This window comes from Xenopus laevis, chromosome 4S (assembly GCF_017654675.1).
Source record: "Xenopus laevis strain J_2021 chromosome 4S, Xenopus_laevis_v10.1, whole genome shotgun sequence".
Taxonomy (NCBI): domain Eukaryota; kingdom Metazoa; phylum Chordata; class Amphibia; order Anura; family Pipidae; genus Xenopus; species Xenopus laevis.
The window spans coordinates 116,524,760-116,546,514 of record NC_054378.1 but is presented as its reverse complement, the minus strand read 5'-3'; the positions used below and the strand labels follow the sequence as shown (position 1 = coordinate 116,546,514).

The 21,755-nt window shown below is 40.0% G+C and overlaps 1 protein-coding gene across 3 annotated transcripts in view; it reads left to right on the top strand.

The window, feature by feature from the left end:
• gpr22l.S (G protein-coupled receptor 22 like S homeolog) overlaps positions 1 to 21,755 on the top strand; it is a 173,464-nt gene that overhangs the window by 135,847 nt on the left and 15,862 nt on the right. For 2 of the 3 annotated variants that reach the window (XM_018261414.2, XM_018261415.2), the window contains exon 4: positions 4,079 to 4,205. The exons of the other annotated variant lie outside the window; for it this stretch is intronic. The gene's annotated coding sequence lies outside the window, so the exon portion shown is untranslated. The remainder of the gene's footprint in view (positions 1 to 4,078; positions 4,206 to 21,755) is intronic. 3 annotated transcript variants of the gene reach the window in all.

Below are 21,755 nucleotides of genomic sequence, written 5' to 3'. Positions count from 1 at the left end.
TAACTCTAAGAGATACAGCATGTGGGCATATTGGGCTTCAGACAATCCTCTATCTGGGCTTCAGACAATCATCTTACCTGGGCTCACAACTATTGTACTAGTCAAGCAAAACCTTAACCAGAATCTGAGCCCTACAAGGCTTGGTGCAAAATTTGCACTGGGGTCCATTTTCCTTGTATACTGGGATTCCTATTTCCTTGTAAACCCCAGTATGCCTCCTTGTGCCACTTTCAGTGTGCTAAGGGCCTCCCAGAGGGACCCATCAGTATCACCCCCTGCCCTCCAGTAAATTCCACTATTCCCATAGAAGTATAACTATTGGGAGGCAGAGATTCACCTCTATAGTGCAGTAGGAGAATCCTTTCTCCTCCATAAAGCTAAAATGCCTTAATTGAAGTACTTGGCATAGAACAGTGTTTCAGTCTTGATAAAGAGCCTGTTGACTTGAAACGTTGCTCTGTACCAAGTACTGTGCCAAGTAAAGGCATTTTAGCTTTATGGAAGTGCTGTCCTTGTGTAATTTTCCTGGGAGCCTGCCAGTGCCCAGGGGCATGGGAATGGAGGCTGCTATCCTAGAAGGCACGGGGAAAAAGGTTGCCATTGCTGCTTCCAAATGTAATGGTTAATCAATGTTCAGGATTCAGGGATCCCAACTACTCACTCCAGGAAGGGATGCACAGATGTTCCCAGTCAGCTGAGGAAGCCCAATCAATAGTCATGAAATATGTTGGCTCCTGCTGGAACGTATGCTTGGGCACTTAAGACCTACATATCATCTGCAATAAAAAAAAGGCCGATAATTCTTTCATAGTTTAGGAAATGAAATTAGTTTACACCTGGTGTCTCTTATGATCCTGTGGTGCCAACAGCAATTTTAGTGATTGCTTAACCAGTCATATTAAGGAAAACTTATTAGACCATGCTGGGGATATATGAACCACAATAAAAAGAAAGTATAATTATGTTTGATGCAATTGGCCATCAATCAGGATGCTACTGGGCCCCAACCAGCCATGTCTCTGAATAACATAGTGGCTTTGAGCTTGCTACAGTTATAAGCTAATCCATAGTGGTTCAACGTGTGTATCTACATATTCTTCCTTTTCATTCTCTGCATTATGTTTGTACTATTTTATAAACTTGTCATTTACGCTGAGCATTGCTTGGGGGGTTTGGTAGTTTAGTAGTTTGGTTGTATGATTTGGTTTTAACGCATGTGTTTTAATATGTTGAACATTCCAAATGGCTTCACCAATTATAATTTATGTTCATTTCCTATTAGGCATTCTAGCCACAGCAAGTTGTGTAGGTGTGCCTCGTTCAGCCTTGATCTTTTGTTTAACTTGATAAAGAATAAAAACATAAAATAACACAGTGAAGCTCTGATATGTATATCGCTCCCTGGTTAAAGATAGCTTGTATCAGTTATAATAATAATTAACTTTTTAAATTGAAAAATACATAAAAAAAATGCAAAAATCCTCTTGTCGTTGGGTAATGTTTTGGGCAGCTGATTAGTCACATGAACCAGTATCAGCCAATACACTTGCTTGTGAGTCTGGATACCTTTATTTACTTTGCTCGATTAGCAATTCTCTGGGATGATGGATGGAACTCAAATTGTCATTCTGGCCATAGTACAGACAAACAGGTAGCTACATATGTAGGTGGTTGCATGCATTTGACCAATCACAATGAACCTGTCCTGCATAAACATCATTGCATCCCAGGGTTAGGGAATCCCAGTCTATAGTTTCCACCTCCCCAGCTGACTCTTATTTTGGCATCTGCAGTCTGCACCAGTGGGTACTCATGGTTTCCATCCTAGAAGAGGCATCAATGACATTTGGCTTCCACACAAGATGGCAGTGTCACTTTAAAACGTCAGTGAGGGTTGAGTAGACTGGGTGACCGGTGGGGACATTGAAGCAGATCTCTGGATCAAGTAGTATTGTCATGGGCTCTGGATCCGATAGTTGGGGCCAAGGCACTGGCTCAACTTAATACAATAATCCAATGGCAATTCAGTTGACCCCTAGTCAGCAAAGGAAAGTTAGGGGACCTTTGGCTGTGGGATTCTGAGAGTTCAATGACAGCTGTAAAGCTGCAGGTGGGACATTTAGCGGCTGCTACATGTTGTAATAATATGTAATTTGTGCCATGATCCCAATACCAGTTTCTTGATGTATGGGGCAGTTTCTAGATTGGGGTCCAAGGACATGTATATAGCAGAGAGGGAATTTATCCTTGGACGCCAATCTGAAAGGGACCAACATGCCCATAACCTGTATAATTGATATAATATATAATATAATAGTATGACCATGACACAAATGACATCACCAGCTCTTTGTAGGCTCCATGGGGTTTGGGCAGCTGCCATGGATCGTGCTGAAGAGAAAGAAACCATTTTTTTCTTCATTCACTCACCAGGGATTTCTTTGGCTTTACTGTACAGACAAAGAAGAAAAACTGAATCTTCTTGGAAACACTTATTAAGCCTTAAATCCAGAGCAGGGCAGCAATCTCCTGTGGCTCAAGCAGCTACAATTAACCCCTCATTCAGTAGACTTTTTTTTAAGCTCAACAGCAGTACATTATAGAAAACCAGGGCAGTCAATGTGAAGCAGCAGATGATAAGAATCCAACATATTCCTGCTGGCAACAACATTCCCAGTGTGTTTCCTTAATCATCCAAAAGCAAAAATCATGTCACGCTGATCCTGGCTTGATTATGTATTGTACCCCTGGGGTAAAGGTACCCAGTACACACGGGAGACTGTCAGCATCTCCTTGGATACCACAGGAGTCTATAGGAACACTCTAGTGCTAACTGCAGTTTGCAAATGTTTGTTTTAGATCCTGAGAATGTCAGGCAAACAAAAGCTAAAGCACTAGTTGAGGCTTCTGCAGCCAAGCCTTAGGATGGAGAGTACCATAAGAGCATGTTGCAGTTGGTGACATTATTTATATATTTTAACATATGGGGGCCCATTTACTTAGTTCGAGTGAAGGAATAGAATAAAAAAAACTTCTATTTTCGAATGATTTTTTGGCTACTTCGACCTTCGACTACGACTTTGAATCGAGCGATTCGAACTAAAAATCGTTCGACTATTCAATCATTCGATATTCGAAGTACTGTCTCTTTAAAAAAAACGTCGACCGCCTACTTCACCACCTAAAACCTACCAAAGTGCAATGTTAGCCTATGGGGAAGGATCCCATAGGCTTTTTAATGTTTTTTTGGTCGAAGAAAAATCGGTCGATCGATGGATTAAAATCCTTCGAATCGAACGATTCAAAGGATTCGATTGAACTATTTGCGGTAAATCCTTCGACTTCGATATTCGACGTCGAAGGATTTACATTCGACAGTTGAATATCGAGAGTTAATTAACCCTCGATAGTCGACCATAAGTAAAATTGCCCCTTAATGTCTTCAAACATGGCAGTCTGCTTTTTGTTCCCATTTTTGTGCCCGTTGTTCTATTGTTAGGCTGCTGGAGGGGAAAGGGAGGGGTTGATTTCACTCCAACTTGCAGTACAGCAGTAAACAGTGACAGAATTATTCAGAGCACAAGTCACGTGACTGGGGGCACCTGGAAAACAGACAATATGTCTAGCCTCATGTCAGATTTCAAAATTAGATATAAAAAAATCTGTAGCACTTAAACTGATGTGTTGAAAAAAACATGTTTTGACAGAATGCCTTTAAAATATATCCAAAAACATGGGTTGGTTAATATAACCTGGTAAATATCAGGGTATTGCACATAAACTATTCTAAACATATCTGTACAATAACCACAGCTACATAGTGGCCATACCTGGGCCAAGGTCAGCTTGTAGGTGCAATATTGGTGCATCTTATGAATCCTGTTCATGGTAGATATGTTTTAGCCAATGTTCAATTTTATTATTATTATTATTATTATTAACATGTATTTATGTAGCGCCAACATATTGTGCATCTCTATACATGGATACTATTCTATTCTGAGAAGTAGATTATGTAAATAATTATTCACAGATAAGGATGTTGGTTTCAGTAATCTCCATGTTTTTCTTTACACAGTGTCAGTGAGTAGCCAAGAGATGCTTCTGAAATTAGTCCTGTCTTTTTAAGTGATGGAGTCGGTATATCCACTGAAAAAAAGACGCATGGATATTCCAGAAGCACAGGAGAACCTGCAATACGCACAGTGAGTGTCTTTACTATAGATTTATATGGTGCACACCGAGGACATCCTGCAGTAGTGATGTCACAATTAGTAATGGACACACAAAAGGAAACCCTGTAGCTTAAACCTGTCTGTACCCTGATACACTCTCTTGGCTGATTGTAAATCCTAGGAACAATGAATATAGTATACATCTCTTTCCATAACCTGTCATGCACCCTCACTAATTTTAGTGGTGAAATTCTAAAGAACTTTAGAAGATTTACAATTACTTAGGAAGAGCTAAGCGGTGCCATAGTGCCAGCAATGTAACTTTTATTTTAATTTATTGGCTGTAATATCTTTGCACCCATGCTGCTTTGCAAATAGCATTCAGGTACAAGCAGGGCCGGGCCAAGGTAATTTGGCACCCTAGGCAAGGGCTTCAATCAGTGCCCCTCACCGGGTCCTGCATTACCATTTCCCACCTTACCATTCATATTGCCCCCTGTTCCTGTGCCAGCAGCCATCATGTTGCCCCCATTTGTACCTGTGCCAATGTCAATCAATCAGATTGCCCCCAAGCCCCCAATCTGTACCTGTGCCAGCATAACCCAAAATATCCATCATATTGTTACCCCCAATCTGTATCTGTGCCAGCAGCAGCACCTAAAATCCACAATATTTTCCCCAAATATGTACTTGTGCAAGCATGAGCCAAAAATCCATCATATTGCCCACAAATATTTGTGTACTGTGCCATTAGCTCCATATTACCCCATGTACCTGAGCCAGCAGCAGCCAATCCCTCATATTGCCCCCAATCTGTACCTATGCTAGCAGCAGCCAAAAAATCCAAAATAATGCCCCCAAATATGTACCTTTTCCAGCAGGAGCCAAGAGGGAGGTGGGGAGTGCTTCTGCCCGCAGTACGAATAATGGGCAAGATGGAGTTGGAACAGGCAGTTTATAAAGTTTAAAAACGATTAAAGGCCCTGGGTACAAGGCACATCAAGACTTGTTGGGGTGCACCACAATTAGACTTTTGGATGCAGTAACGTCATAGATTTTAAACCAAATGTCGAGGTGTTTCATTGTTGCCACATTTGTTTTATCCCCTTGTGAAACCTCTTTCCTGCTCATGGATCATACTGTAGGGCAAACAGGGTTGCTAAAGATATTGCGGTGATAGGAAAGGCAAACTAAACAAGTCCATGAGATCCATTAAATGTTAAATTCCTTTACTTGTCCCACCTTGGCCTCAAACAGGCTGAAATGAGTCTAGGATTAATGGCTAAAGTCATGTGACAGCCCTTTACCTGTAGCACTTCATGTGCAACTGTGAGAAACACGGGCAGATACACTAAACTCCAACCTATCACCTCCTTTGAACGTCTAGAAATTTAGGTCATCCATTATCCATTCTCAGAAGCATAAAGTGCTCCTTTTTGGAGAATAAAGTTCACAGACACAGTCCCCAGAGATTGCGCCTGCCGTTCATCAGTGAAGAGTGTAAGAGAGAGAAGAACTCATGACATACTTTTCTTGTTTCATGTATTACACATGCGTGTTGTGTAGCAGAGATGTGTGTTTGTTACACCAGAAGACTTGTGATATAGCTCACACTGATCTAGTTTCCCAAGCAGAGCTCCCATCTCTAGTGATGGGCAAACAAATTCGCCAGGTGCGAATTTCCGTGTTTCACCACCAGCAAATAAATTCGCAAAACTCCTCTGCAACAAAAAAATTAATTGGCTTGCGTTAAAATTGCCACACGTCAAAATTATTTGGATGCCCACTGACTTTTGGACCAAATAGTTGCGCGTATAAAAATTGACACTTGCGTTAAAATTTGACGTGCATCGAAATAATTTTGACACCCATTGACTTCAATGCATTTTCGCAAATTATTCGCCATTTCACAAATTACTTTAAGGTTGTCTCCCATAGACTACATTTTAACCAAATAATCTAAAAATTTTTTAAAATGATTTCCTTTTTCACTGTAATAATAAAACAGTAGCTTGTACTTGATCCAAACTAAGATATAATAATTAAAAATTCAAGAGGTTCTCTGCACTCAACCCATTATCAATATATTTAAGACATTGAGATATTTTGTGCATACTGCTACTGAAAAATGCCTTACCCTTTAAACAGCTACAGTCAGGTGATCCCACTGGTGTCTAATAAAAGGGCAGCCAAGTTTGGGAGTTTTACTTTGAAAGCAGCAAGTAAGTTGCAGGTAAAACTTAGTCCCTTTGTAAAATATATAATAAAGCAATAGAATTCTCAGATGCAATTTGAGTGTAAGACTAGCAAGATATGGGATGACTTTGACGTAGTTGGCCAGCTTAAATATATTGCAATATATGGACAAACAATCCCTGTTTTGTTTAAAGGGTAAGGCATTTTTCAGTAGCAGTATGCACAAAATGTCTCTGTCTTAAATATATTGATAATGGGTTGAGTGCAGAGGACTCTTGTACTTGTCTGTATGAATTTTGTGGTCACAGCCTCATTGCACCCACACCTAATTTTTTAATATTAGTGGTGAGCACAACTTTCCCTTGATTGTTATTGTCTAAGATATAATTAATCCTTATTGGAAGCAAAACCAGCCTATTGGGTTTATTTAATGTTTACATGATTTTCTATTAGACTTAAGGTATCAAGATCTAATTTATGGAAAGATCAGGTCCCTCAGCATTCTAGATAACGTGTGTCATACATGTATATATTTTAGCCTGTGTTATAACTGGACACTGCATAATACTTGGCTTTGGCTATGAAGTATCATTGGGAGCGATTTTACCATTAGCAGTTAGTCTGGCTGATTTTAAATTTAAAAAAGGGCAGGTTTCATGATCTTAAAGTACCTGTGTCCTCAAAAAGTTATATTCTGTGAGCTTCGCACATTCCAGAGACATTGTTTTATGTCCATTATCTTTCCTGTGCCAGTTGTCCTCGACCTTTTCCTCATCTCTGCAAGAGCTAAATCTAACTATCATGTCTTTCTTCTTGTGTCTAGTGACAAGCTAATATTCTTCTGACGGTATGAACCACCAACATGATAAATGACTCCCCAGCTGGAGAGTTCTTGCCATGTCTTATACCTGTCAACTGTCCAACCAACACATTTAATAGAATCTAGTGTATAACTTTGCTGCATGACAATTTCATGTCATAGACTGTTGAGGACCCAAATAGAAATTATTCCCAGTGGGATTTAGGGATCTCTTACAGCCCAAGACATAGTATAAGTCATATAATAAAACACATGACTAAAAGTAATCATAATACAGGTATGGGACCTGTTATCCAGAATGCTCAGGGCTGGGGTTTTCCAGATAATGGATCTCTCCGTAATTTGGATCTTCATACCTCAAGTCTGGCGTGGGCGAATAAATTCGGCAGGTGCGAATTTGCGGCAGATTTAAACATTTCGCCACTGGTGAATAAATTCGAGAAACTGTGGTGAAAATTCACTGGCGAAAGATGCGCCACATCCAAAAAATTTGGACGCACCTTAGAATAGTTGCGCACATAAAAATTGTTGCACATCAAAATTGTTCAGATGCCCATTGATGCATTTGGAAAAATTAGGCACGCGTATGAAAATTGTCGTGGCCATCGAATTTAAGGTGCGGCAAAATAATTTTGACGCCCATTGACTTCAATTTTTTGCCATTTCCTGTGAATTTCTCAATTTTTTCAGCGAAGCCAAACAGGATAAATTCGCCCATCTCTACTGAAGTCTATTAGAAAATCATGTAAACATTGAATAAACCCAACAGGGTGGTTTTGCTTCCAATAAGGATTAATTATATCTTAGTTGGGATCAAGTACAATATACTGTTTTATATACAACAGAGAAAAAAGTAATAATTATAAAACATTTGGATTATTTGGATAAAATTTAATCTATGGGAGACAGCCTTTCTGTAATTCGGAGCATTCTGGATAACAGGTTTCCGGATAACCGATTCTATACCTATACACGAAAAGAAGTCATACATACACTGGGTTAGCAAAAGCTCTTAGCAAACTTGAGATTTTTTAAGGTCATTACTTCTGTATAGGCAAGTCAATAATATTTTAGCTAAAAGCACAAAATAATAATAATAATGGTTGCACTGTTCTCAGTATATTCTAGGAAAAGTTATATAGATATATACATTTATTGCACAGCTCATATCACAGAGTATGTAAAAATCCAAAACAAAGAACTGATTTCTTCACTTGCAAAAACCAATCTCAAAAGCGTCTTTAGGTTTAGGCTGGAAAAAGATTTGTATCCTTTAAAAATTGAGATATTTTACTTTGTGACACACCCATAGGTGGGCCTGAGGAGATGTGTATGAGTAGTGTGACTTGCTGCCAGTGTACCCATGCTATCCTTAGGTTATGGGAAACTCCCTGCAACTCCCAGAGGCGAGTAATGGCCCTTCAGCACAGATCAACCCAATTGGAAATAGCAGTCCAGAAGTTGCCTCAAACCAAATGAACTTCATTATTAAACAAGACAGGCAGTTTAGCTGTATCACAGTGGTCAAATAGAAGACTTTTCAATCACATTCAGTTCAGTCACACTTTCAGATGTTGCAAATAGGTCCCTCTTAGGGGAAGTACAACCTGTCTTGGTGATTCTTCCCCAAAACTAGGGATCCCACTGGGTATCTTGCTCCTTGGCACTTTCCCTGCTTCAGAGCTCACCCACTCGTGTCCTTGTCTGGCAGCTTGATCACTTCAAGGGTGCTAACCCAAACTATTCTCCTTGTTGGAGCGAATAGCTGCTCACTAACAAAACTGCCACTAACTTTCGCTCCTTGAGCAACTATAACAAAAACCTTTATCACTTACTAGAACTGTCTCCAACTTGAGAACCTGATACTAGCTCAGAACCAATCCTTTACTCACCTCCCCCCAGGTGGGATCCACGAAAATAGTTTTGAGCACGTGTGTTCTTTCCTTTATACAAAGGACCACTTAGGTGTCATAAATACAGGGGAAACTGTAAAACATAAACCTCAGGGTCTCTACAACTTATTTAACTGCATAATAAGTAAAAATAGAAAGCAAGGAACTGATTTCTTCACTTGCAAAGATCAATCACAAAAAAACATGTTTACATATTCAGTCCAAGATACATACAGTGACCATTGTTTATAAGCAAAAGTGAAACATTGCATCAGAGTAACCCTTTGTATTTAATCATATTCTGGGCATAATATAGATGTGGGGCCCTATCATTCTATTGATGATGTAGATTTTTTTTTATTCAAGTCTGAAAAAAAAACTTGAAAAATTTTAGGTTTTTTTATTATAAAATCATAATTTTTAGTGAAAAAAACCTCTCAAATTTTTCGGGATTTGTTATACCCCGAGGATAAAAAGTCAGAATGCCAAACTTATCTCAGACCTGCTGAGGTTGTATATAAGTCAATGGGAGAAGTCCCGAAGATATCTGCACTGGGTTTCATGTAATAATCCTAAAATTTCACGGTTTTTGGGTAAAAATCCAAGAAAAACGTTTTCGGGCGGAAAATTCAAACAATTTGTAAGATCATTTTACGTTTTCTCCAGCGCTGGAAATTTTCGGGAAAATGTATTGCCAAATAAGGGAAATAAACCATTGCAGTCGGTGTAGATTTAGGAGATATTTTAGGATTCTGATAAATAACCCCCGTAGTGCCTCTCCTAGAAATACAGACCTTTTGTTAGAAGGCACCACTTATTGATAGAAAGATTAGGAAATAACAAGTTATTGGTTGGCAAGATGGATATATTAAAGGGATACTGTGATTGGAAAAAAAGTGAATCAGATAATAGTGCTGCTCCAGCAGAATTCTGCACTGAAATCCGTTTCTCAAAAGAGCAAACAGATTTTTTTATATTCAATTTTGAAATCTGACATGGGGCAAGACATATTGTCAATTTCGCAGCTGCTCCTAGTCATGTGACTTTGCTCTGATAAACTTCAATCACTCTTTACTGCTGTACTGCAAGTTGGAGTGATATCACCCCCTCCCTTCCCCCCCCCAGCAGCCAAACAAAAGAACAATGGGGAGGTAACCAGATAACAGCTGCCTAACACAAGATAACAGCTGCCTGGTAGATCTAAGAACAACACTCAATAGTAGAAACCCATGTCCCACTGAGACACATTCAGGTACATTGAAAAGGAAAAACAGCAGCCTGCCAGAAAGCATTTCTCTCCTAAAGTGCAGGCACAATTCACATGACTGGGGGCAGCTGGGAAATTGACAAAATGTCTAGCCCCATGCCAGATTTCAAAATTGAATATAAAAAAATCAGTTTGCTCTTTTGAGAAATGGATTTCAGTGCAGAATTCTGCTGGAGTAGCACTATTAACTGATGTATTTTGAAAAAAACATGTTTTCCGATGACAGTATCCCTTTAAGCTAATATGTGAACTAACAACTTTCGAACATTTCTAACCTGTAGCCCTTCATCACACTTTGAATTGGGTTTGTTATAAGACACTGTTATTATGCTGCTGGGACTGAATCTCCTAGTCCTTGGTCTCCCTAGAGCTAATGGGGTCCCAACAGGAGCCTAGGGGGGTTTAGTATATGATCTGGTTTTGCACTCCTACACTTGCTACACATATTTTTAATAAAGTAGACTAACATTTATCTGCTGGTTGGTTGCTTTGTGTTACTTAATAGAAATCAATGCTCGGAAGATAAAGATAGCAGTTTACGGGTTAAGTGAGTTTGCTGTGCAGCCCTTCTCTGTATCTTCACTCCTGAACTAGACTTACATTATATAATAATAAGCCCTTTCTGTGCCATGTGCAGAAAGGACATCTGTTGGTGAAGGACACTCCAGTCTCCCATCTGCACTGCTGACAGTCGAGTCAGTGTAATTGATAGAGGAGGTCAGAATTCATCCAAATGGAAGCTTTGTGCACTCCCTGTACCTTTTATTTGACACGGCGGCGACTCCTACTCATCAACTTGATGGAGCTGACATTTTATTAATCCTTAGGATTTACTCACTACTAAAGGAGGATTTTTGTCTAACACAAAGTATTTTTGTTCTAACACAAAGAATTAAAGGAATAGTATATTTTACAAAAGGTTCAGGAATTCTATTACCCAGAGGATGTTTTTCATTGGTCTCTTGCAGGGAAAGTAATCCGTTCATTGTTGCTAATTGCCCTGTCATTCATATGGTGGGAGCAGAGATTTTAGAGTACAGAGTTTATTAATTAATAGCAAGGCAGGGTCAGATAGGTCAGATAAGACATCCCCTGAAAGACCCCTATGTTGTACATCATCCAGGGACATAATTTAAGGACTGGCAATGGGCACAGGTTTCTAGGTAAGCTCGTACTCACCGCCTGGCTCTGGCATGTGTTTATACAGAGCTCTTTTGTGTCCAAGAGTGCTGAGCTATACACTTTTATCTGAGTTTCCTTGTATCAGCAACGAGGTTCCATATGATCAGTGCACTAGAGCAGCTCTGTGACCTCCGGTCTATGAACCAGCATTTGTCTTTCTCAGAGATGTTACGCTTGTTCATTAATTCATCCTTACTGTTTAAGCAAAAATTATATTTAAATGGAAGCAAAACCAGTTTTAGGTTATTGCTGAAAGGTCCTTTGCATTGGGGCCCCAGCAACAAAGGTTCCGCATAGGAGCTGATATACCTCCTAGGACACATTGTATAACAATCATTAGCTATTTCACAGTTAACATCAGTCATGCCCAGCCTGCAGTTTTATTGTAATTACAACTTTCCGAATCCCCTGGCAATGCTGGGAATAGGAGATCAGCAACAGATGGAATTTAGGTTGGGCATTCCCGATTTAGGTTATTCCTCCCTACTACCACCCCAGATAGAACCTTCTTGTGTTGCTTCTGGCCCTCTCTAGAGACAATAAGGGCTGGCAGAACCTCTAGCTACCAGTTAGCCTTGTACTGATATAAGAGACTTTGTCAGGGGGTGTTGTGTTAGGATCTTGCTGATACAAGTCTAGGAAAAGATATATAGAAAGTATTTTTGGTGACATTGTGCTTTATAGAAATCCATCATTTTGGAACAGACCAGAGTGATGTCAGTGCTTTTTGGGACACAACACCTGTTGTCACAAAAAACAGAAACTAAATGCATAAGATAGGCAAGGTTAATCTGTTGTATATGTTCCTGAGCCTAGAACTCAAATGACTAGCACCACCTAGGGATCAGAAATGGGTGGTCTTGCTCTTAAGAGAATGGCCAATCGTAAGCAGGACAGGTTAATGCAGGACCCATTTTAACCTAACTGTCCTTACTTTAAGCAACTTGTAATTTCCTAATAGTTCACTGCTGCTTCAGTGTCAGGGAGCCGGGAGCTCCCTCCAGGGAGGTAGTCTGGATCAAGGAGGAAGCCCTCTTGAGGAAGCAAGGTCGCGGTATCCAAAGGGTTAAGCAGAATCGGTAGTAGTGGTCACAGGCAGGAGTTAACAAGGGCAGGCAGATCAGATGCAAATATCAAGAGTTCAGGCAGGGGGTCAGAACCAAGGTAGGAGCTAGAAACAGACTGGGAGCAGGATTCAGGCTGGGAGCTGGAAACAGGCTGGAATCAGGCTGGAATAAGAAATCAGGAAACACAAACAGGAACCCAGGATTAATGGCAGCAAATCCTATTCTTGGGCGCCGTCACAGTGTTTTGGGCGCCCTTTTATGACGAGATCCCGGCACCAGTGATGACATCATCATGCAGCGACGCTGCAGCCATGTGTTCAGTATGGGCGCCGCCATCTTGGATCTTCACTGTGACTGCCGGGAATGTAAACAGCGCCGTCGAGTACTTCTGGGTCCGGTACTTCTGGCAGTCCTGACATTCAGATAAAGGTTGAAACTAATATTAATAAAAAAAAATGCATATTTCTATTTCAGAGGAAAGTAACTGTCTTAGATATACTTGGAATTTTATGGCAGATTCCTGAAGGAAATGCCTTCTCCTCTATTCCATGTCTTTAGTTCCCCACTCTCCCACCGCATGCTTTTAGTCCACTTTGTATTGCCCTTAGCCTCACAAATAGCATTGAGTTCCCTTACATTTCCAGCCATTGACTTATTTCTTGCCAGTTCTTTGCTTTCAAAGTCCTCAAATGACATATATCATTGCTTTAGCTGTTCTCTTTAGCAGAGTCTAATTATCTTCTTGACCTTTCACACTGAATTGCTCGGTCTACTGACTGTACAGAAATCTGCTTTACAAAAGTGAACAATGACCTTTACACCACTGAAAGCCAAGGTCGAAGCTTCTTGCTTCTACTTCTAGATCTTTGGTGGCCCCTTAATGCAGACGTGGACTTTATTGTAGGTAATTTATATGGCATTGTATGGATTTCCTAATAACCTTCTCTTGATGATCTTGCTTTCTCCATTCATTCATAAACAGAACATCGACGCTTAACCTTATTTCCAGAACTATTTCTCTTAGCAAGATTGAGAAAGACAAAGTAGAAAAGGATTGTTTTTGGAAAATTAAAGGGATACTGTCATGGAAAAACATGTTTTTTCCAAAATGCATCAGTTAATAGTGCTGCTCCAGCAGAATTCTGCACTAAAATCCATTTCTCAAAAGAGCAAACTGATTTTTTTATATTTAATTTTGAAATCTGACATGGGGCTAGACATATTGTCAGTTTCCCAGCTGCCCCCAGTCATGTGAATTGTGCCTGCACTTTAGGATGGAACTACTTTCTGGCAGGCTGTTATGTCTCCTACTTAATGTAACTAAATCAGTCTCAGTGGGACTTTGCTTTTACTATTGAGTGTTGTTCTTGGATCTACCAGGCAGCTGTTATCTTGTGTTAGGGAGCTGCTATCTGGTTACCTTCCCATTGTTCTGTTGTTAGGCTCGGGGGGGAAAGAGAGGGGGTGATATCACTCCAACTTGCAGTACAGCAGTAAAGAGTGATTGAAGTTTATCAAGGCACAAGTCACATGACTAGGGGCAGCTGGGAAATTGACAATATGACTAGCCCCATGTCAGATTTCAAAATTGAATATAACAAAATCCGTTTGCTCTTTTGAAAAATGGATTTCAGTGCAGAATTCTGCTGGAGCAGCACTATTAACTGATGCTTTTTGAAAAAAACATGTTTTCCCATGACAGTATCCCTTTAATGTGGGGGATACTGTCAGGATTACTGAGAGGCTTCAATATTGCTGCACCCCCCCCAAAAAAATTGTATCTGCTGGATCTGCAATATGCTTTGCTATGTCCTGCCCATAACTACCAATGGTATCCCATGGAGAGCAGAAAAACAGAGACCAGCCTACATGGGCCAGATTAAGAAACCCTATGGGGCAAATTCACTAAGATTCGTAGTTGCGCCAGGCGTAACTTCGCCGCACTTCGCCACACTTTGCCAGGCGTAGTTTCGCCAGCGCTTCACAAATTCACTAAAATCTGAAGTTGCGCTAGCGTTGATTTGCTAAGCGAAGCGAAGTTACGCTAGCGATGGTTAATTTGCATACGGCGCCAAATTCAAATTTCAATGGAGGAATACGTAGAATCACTATAAATGCCTGGGAAACCTTCAAAACAAATAAAAATTTTATTTTGCCCTACACATGTGCCCACTGTATAGGTAAGTTGCCATGAGTCAGGAAATGTAGGGGGGTAGGAGGGGAGCCCCAAAAAATTTTTCGATCTTTTTCAGCCTATTGCCCATAATGTAGAAAACTCCAGCGTTTTTTGGCACTTAGAAAAATTTTTGACTTTTTTTTTAAGCAATCCCTATCTACTCTATTGCCCGTCGCCTGGTCTGAGGTGGCGAAGGAAGTCTAGTGTAAAAGGTAGCATTCAGTACACTGCGCGCGTTTGTGAATTTGCGTAGTTACGTCCGTAGCGAAAATTCGCCAGGCGTAAGGGTGCGAAGTAATACTAGCGAATCTACGCCAGCGTTCGTTAGTGAATTTGCGCAGTAACGAAAATGCCAAACTCTAGCGAAGTAACGCTAGCGTTCGGCGCTTAGTGAATTTGCCCCTGTGTCTCTGAACCACAAAACTGGCCAACGTTTTCCAAATGATCCATCAGCAAAAATCTGAATCTTAAGCCTGTCTCAGGCTTTTATTGAGAGAGATAAAAATAAGGGAAATGGCAATCCTACTAATGCAATTTTCCAAACATATTTAGACCAAATAAACATCATTCCCATCATCTAGGCAAGTAGTAAAGAACTCTTCCTGGATTTATAGGTGACCAAGAGCCCATAAAGACAGGTTCACTGTCAAATATGCCATCAAAGGTAATGATCGTTATTGTATTTCCCATACTGTTAGAATTTCATATTGCCTCTCCATTTCATCGAATCACTCAAACCCATTTATTTATAGAAGTCAACCCTTAGGCTAGTGTATCACTGGCGGCACAGCCCAACGTGTCATTAGAAGCTTCAGCTTGGTCTGCCCTCAAACTATAACTAATGATTAAATGTCAGGTTCTAGGCTGACATAGTGTTTTATATATTTATTGTGTGGGAAATGAGTTTGGGGTTTAAGATTTGTGTGCCAATATATTCTTGGCCTTTAATCTGCACTGCATTTCTGAGATAAGGAATATAGAAATAATGATTATTAAAGATTTTATTTTAGCAGTTAATCAGTGACTATGTCATGTAGTTGTTCATAAAGATTTGCTTTTGAATGTATCTAATGATAGCACTCATATAACAAGCCACAATATTTCATAGTGGTGCATAAAGTGTAAAGGTCCCCATACAGGGGCTGATATAAACTGCCGATCAGATTAAGTCGGCACCTTATTGTGCAGTATATGTGGCTCTCTGTTGGGCTTCTCCAATCGATATCTTGTTGAACGTCAGCCAGATGTCAATTGGGCAGGTTTAAAAATCCCCTTGGATCGAGGACCTCATTAGTTTATGCCGTTCTCGATCCAAATGCCCGTATTCTTCTCGTTGTGAGCTGATGGTTGGGCCCTCAAGGTGGGCATATCATCCAACATAAGGTGGCCATCAGGGAGTGATCCGCTCGTTTGGCAACCTCGTCAAATGAGCGGATCCCTGTATGTATGGCCACCTTTACTCACTACTTAATATAAAGATCTAACACATGAACATTATTTTGACCGTGTAGTTGAAGTCACACCATACTAAACAGAAGTGTGTTGCCCACAGCAGCATTCTCAAATGTATTTGAACTTTAAACACTGTGTCAAACCAGATCCAGTAAAGTAATAGCTATCCTTTCCATCTCTAATGGTGGTCGTACACAAACAGATGCAAGCTGCCGATTTAAGTCCTTTAGACCAAGTCAGCAGCTTATCTGCACCTGTATGGGCCCTCCAACAGGGATACCCAACCGATACCTGAACAAAAATCTGCCAGATATTGATTGGGCAGGTTTGATTTTCACGTCAGATTGAGGACCTCATTGGTTTGTTGATGTGGTCCTCACTACTACAACATCTATCCTGGCCATTGTAATAGGATAGTTTGGCCCTAGAGTCAACAAGTGGATCTTATAATATATGGCCACATTTAGTCTTTCCATTGACTGTATTAGTTCTGTATGTGGTCACCCCCAACCATAAAGTGGTCCTTCACAATACAGAGTTCATTCCTGTGTCCTACAGAAAGTGCAACTGAAATCTATTCCATGAGCTGCAAAATACCATCTTTTCTCTACAATTCCATACATTCAAAGACTCAAGATCACACGTTACTATTTTTTCCGTTTCACCTCTATGGAATTAGGGCAAAAAATATAGCAACACAAAAAAATAAACCTATATTGTAATTTTTGTTCTCTCTTTATGTTCCCTGTACTACTTTGCTAAAATTCGATTTCTTTTGGTACTCTTTTACATGTGTGTAACTAAAAAAGTTGTAGTAGGCAAAAAAGAAGAAGTAGGCATAAAAGTAGGGCAGCCAGTTCAAGACTTCGGTTCCATTAAGACTGGAAATAGAGTGGGAGAAGCGACCTAGACCCCAGCTCAGGGAAAGGATTTAAATTTTATGTGCACAGTGTAGCTACTGATGTTAATAGAAGGCTCCACAGAGAGTCTCCTGCACTGCAGGATTGTGCTATTAGATCTCTAGAGAAGCCTCTGCACACAGCGGAAAATATTGCCTCGTGTATGGAAAGAAGGTGATTAGGTAGGGGAGGTAGAATAATGGCAATTCGTGAAAGGGTCAAACATTAAGTGTAACTTTATGGTAAAAGTGTAACCATAGTTTTTGTGTTCATTTGTGTTATGGTTTGTATGCATTGTATTTGCACAGTTGGGTTGTATAAGATGAATTCATTTGCTTCTACTCCATTGCAGCCAATAACACAATAGAAATAACCTTTGGTTATATGTGGGGTTAACCATAGGACCCCCTCCCTAGGAGCCTCCCAGAAAAGCCTGAGCCATGGTTGTTTGGCACCATGTATGGACCTCCTGTCCCCTGCGCTTTGGCGGGGATCACTGACCCATAGAAAGGCTTTCAGTGCACATGATCCTCTTCTCCACCACTGGACAGAGGGTACAAAATTCCTCCACAGCTCTAGGTTTTTAGTACATCTATGGGGAGCAGAGCTCTTTTTGGTTGTTGCTGTTGGGAAGAGGAGAACATACATAGTAAGTAACATAGTAAGTTAGGTTGAAAAAAGACACACATCCATCAAGTTCAACCTCTTAACTTTTTTTAACCTGCCTAACTGCCAGTTGATCCAGAGGAAGGCCAAAAAAACCCAATCTGAAGCCTCTACAATTTGCCTCAGTGGGGGGAAAAAATTCCTTCCTCACTACAAAATCGGACTAGTCCCTGGATCAACTTGTACTATGAGCTATCTCCCATAACCCTGTATTCCCTCACTTGCTAAACACCATCCAACCCCTTCTTAAAGCTATCTAATGTATCAGCCTGTACCACTGATTCAGGGAGACAATTCCACATCTTCACAGCTCTCACTGTAACAAACCCCTTCTGAATATTTAGGCGGAACCTCTTTTCTTCTAATCGGAATGGGTGCTCTTGTGTCAGCTGGAAAGACCTACTGGTAAATAAAGCATTAGAGAGATTATTATATGATCCCCTTATTTATTTATTCATAGTTATCACATCACCCCTTAAATGCCTCTTTTCCAGCGTGAACATCCCCAATTTGGCCAGTCTTTCCTCATAGCTAAGATTTTCCATACCTTTTCCATAGCTTAGTTGCCCTTCTCTGTACCCTCTCTAATACAATAATGTCCTGTTTGAGTGATGGAGACCAAAACTGTACGGCATAATCTAGATGGGGCCTTTCAAGTGCTCTATACAGTGGAAGAAAAACCCCCTCCTCCCTTGACTCTATGCCCCTTTTAATACAGCTCAAGACCTTATTTGCCCTTGATGCTGCTGACTGGCATTGCTTGCTACAGCCAAGTTTATCATCTACAAGGACTCCAAGGTCCTTTTCCATAATGGATTTGCCTAGTGCAATCCCATTAAAGGTATAAGTGGATATTTTTACATCCCAGGTGCATGACTTTACATTTATCAACATTGAATCTCATTTGCCACTTAGCTGTCCAGATTGCCAGTTTGTCAAGATCATGTTGCAAGTGCCACATCCTGGATGGAATTAATTGGGCTGGATAGTTTTGTGTCATCTGCAAACACTGATACATTACTTACAACACCCTCCCCTAAGTCATTAATGAACAAGTTAAATAAAAGTGGACCCAATACCGAGCCCTGGGGGAACCCACTAAGAACCTTACTCCAAGTAGAGAATGTCCCATTAACAACCACCCTCTGTACCCGATCCTGTAGCCAGTTTCCTATCCATGTGCAAACAGGGGCTGTGTTGACTTAGTGTGAATATTCTGTTCAACTTTAGTTTTGAAAAGGAGGAATGTGTAGTAGTTATGCTTCTATTGGCCTCCATTTTTATCTTTTTTATAGTTTTTAAATTATTTTCCATCTTCTTCTGACTCTTCCCAGGTTTAAAATCTAAACTTGAGAGCTACTGAATAAAAAGAGAAATAACTCAAAAACCAAAAATAATAAAACCAATGTAAACCAACTGCAGATTGTCTCAAAATAGAACTCCCTACCTCATACTAAAGGTTAGTTTAAAGGTGAACAACCCCTTAAGTTTGGAAACCACTTCTGAGCCAATGAAAGAATGAGTCAACTACAAGAGGTCCTCTGCACTCAACCCATTATCAATATATTTAAGACAGAGACATTTTGTGCATACTGCTACTGAAAAATGCCTTACCCTTTAAACAACACAGGGATTGTTTTGTCCATATATTGCAATATATTTAAGCTGGCCAACTACGTCAAAGTCATCCCATATCTGGCCAGTCCTACGCTTAATTTTCATCTGATTCATTAAGAATTCAATAGCTTAATTATACATTTTACAAAGGGACTAAGTTTTACCTGCAACTTACTTGCTGCTTTCAAAGTAAAACTCCCAAACTTGGCTGCCCTTTTATTAGACACCAGTGGGATCACCTGACTATAGCTGGGAAGGGTGGGAGCTACAACATGGAGCTGGTCACTGCTCCTGTATAACTATAACAAACAAGGGAAAGTTGTGTTCACCACTATTTTTTAAAACCATTAGGCGGGGGTGCAATGAGGGTGTGACCACAAAATACATATAGTCAACTACAAGAGGTCCTCTGCACTCAACCCATTATCAATATATTTAAGACAGAGACATTTTGTGCATACTGCTACTAAAAAATGCCTTACCCTTTAAACAACACAGGGATTGTTTGTCCATATATTGCAATATATTTAAGCTGGCCAACTACGTCAAAGTCATCCCATATCTGGCCAGTCCTACACATAATTTTCATCTGATTCATTAAGAATTCAATAGCTTAATTATACATTTTACAAAGGGACTAAGTTTTACCTGCAACTTACTAGCTGCTTTCAAAGTAAAACGCCCAAACTTGGCTGCCTTTTTATTTTTTTATTATCTTGTAGTTGACTATATGTATTTTGTGGTCACACCCTCATTGCACCCCCGCCTAATGGTTTTAAAAAATAGTGGTGAGCACAACTTTCCCTTGTTTGTTATAGTTATACAGGAGCAGTGACCAGCTCCATGTTGTAGCTCCCACCCCTCCCAGCTATAGTCAGCTGATCCCACTGGTGTCTAATAAAAGGGCAGCCAAGTTTGGGCGTTTTACTTTGAAAGCAGCTAGTAAGTTGCAGGTAAAACTTAGTCCCTTTGTAAAATGTATAATTAAGCTATTGAATTCTTAATGAATCAGATGAAAATTATGTGTAGGACTGGCCAGATATGGGATGACTTTGACGTAGTTGGCCAGCTTAAATATATTGCAATATATGGACAAACAATCCCTGTGTTGTTTAAAGGGTAAGGCATTTTTTAGTAGCAGTATGCACAAAATGTCTCTGTCTTAAATATATTGATAATGGGTTGAGTGCAGAGGACCTCTTGTAGTTGACTATATGTATTTTGTGGTCACACCCTCATTGCACCCCCGCCTAATGGTTTTAAAAAATAGTGGTGAGCACAACTTTCCCTTGTTTCCAATGAAAGAATGAGCCATGATCTCCATGTGAGCAAACCATGCAGCTCCCTTAGTAGAAACTAAGAAACCAGTGTTGAGCGTATCTGTTCTGTTCCGTTTCGTTAAAAAAAATTGCGAAACCGTGAAAAAATTTGCGAAGCACATTGAAGTCAATAGGTGGCAAAAAAAATTTTTTTACATGCAATACATTTTTTTCTCGCTCTAAATGTATTCAAGTCAATGGGCGTTTTTCTTGTGCCAAATTTTTTTGTCTCTGTTATTTATTTGGCCAAATGCATTAAAGTCAATGGGGAACTTTTTTGTCTTGGTTTTGTCCATGTTTGCCAAAAAATTTCTCTCATCACTACAAACTTGATTTTATTTTAAGCCACCAATCATCAACTGCTTAGTACAGGTTGGTGGCCTTATGTAGGGCCCAAACATGTTAGGGGTAAGTAACACTTAAAACTCACAGTAGTTTTTTTCCATACACACCAGTGCAACAAGAGTGGGACTTCTCATTTGTTACCATGACAATTCCTTCTCTATTAAAAGACCCATGCAGGTAGTTCTGAACTATCCCCTAAGTGAAGAAACCTCTTCCTTCATAGTAAAAGAACCCCTTTTCCTAAAGTTTTATATATATACAGTATATCAGATCTAGAAATTGCTGTGACTTTATTTATACATTTCAGGAGTTTCTCGGCCTCCATTCATCATTTTATTTCCATTTCCCTTTCTTTGCTTGCAGTTGCTCAAGGTTGCCTATAATTATTCGAGCCTCCTAAGTCAGGCCATTAAAGGGATCCTGTCATCGGAAAACATGTTTTTTTCAAAACGCATCAATTAATAGTGCTGCTCCAGCAGAATTCTGCACTGAAATCCATTTCTCAAAAGAGCACACAGATTTTTTTATATTCAATTTTGAAATCTGACATGGGGCTAGACATTTTGTCAATTTCCCAGCTGCCCCTGGTCATGTTACTTGTGCCTGCACTTTAGGAGAGAAATGCTTTCTGGCAGGCTGCTGTTTTTCCTTCTCAATGTAACTGAATGTGTCTCAGTGGGAC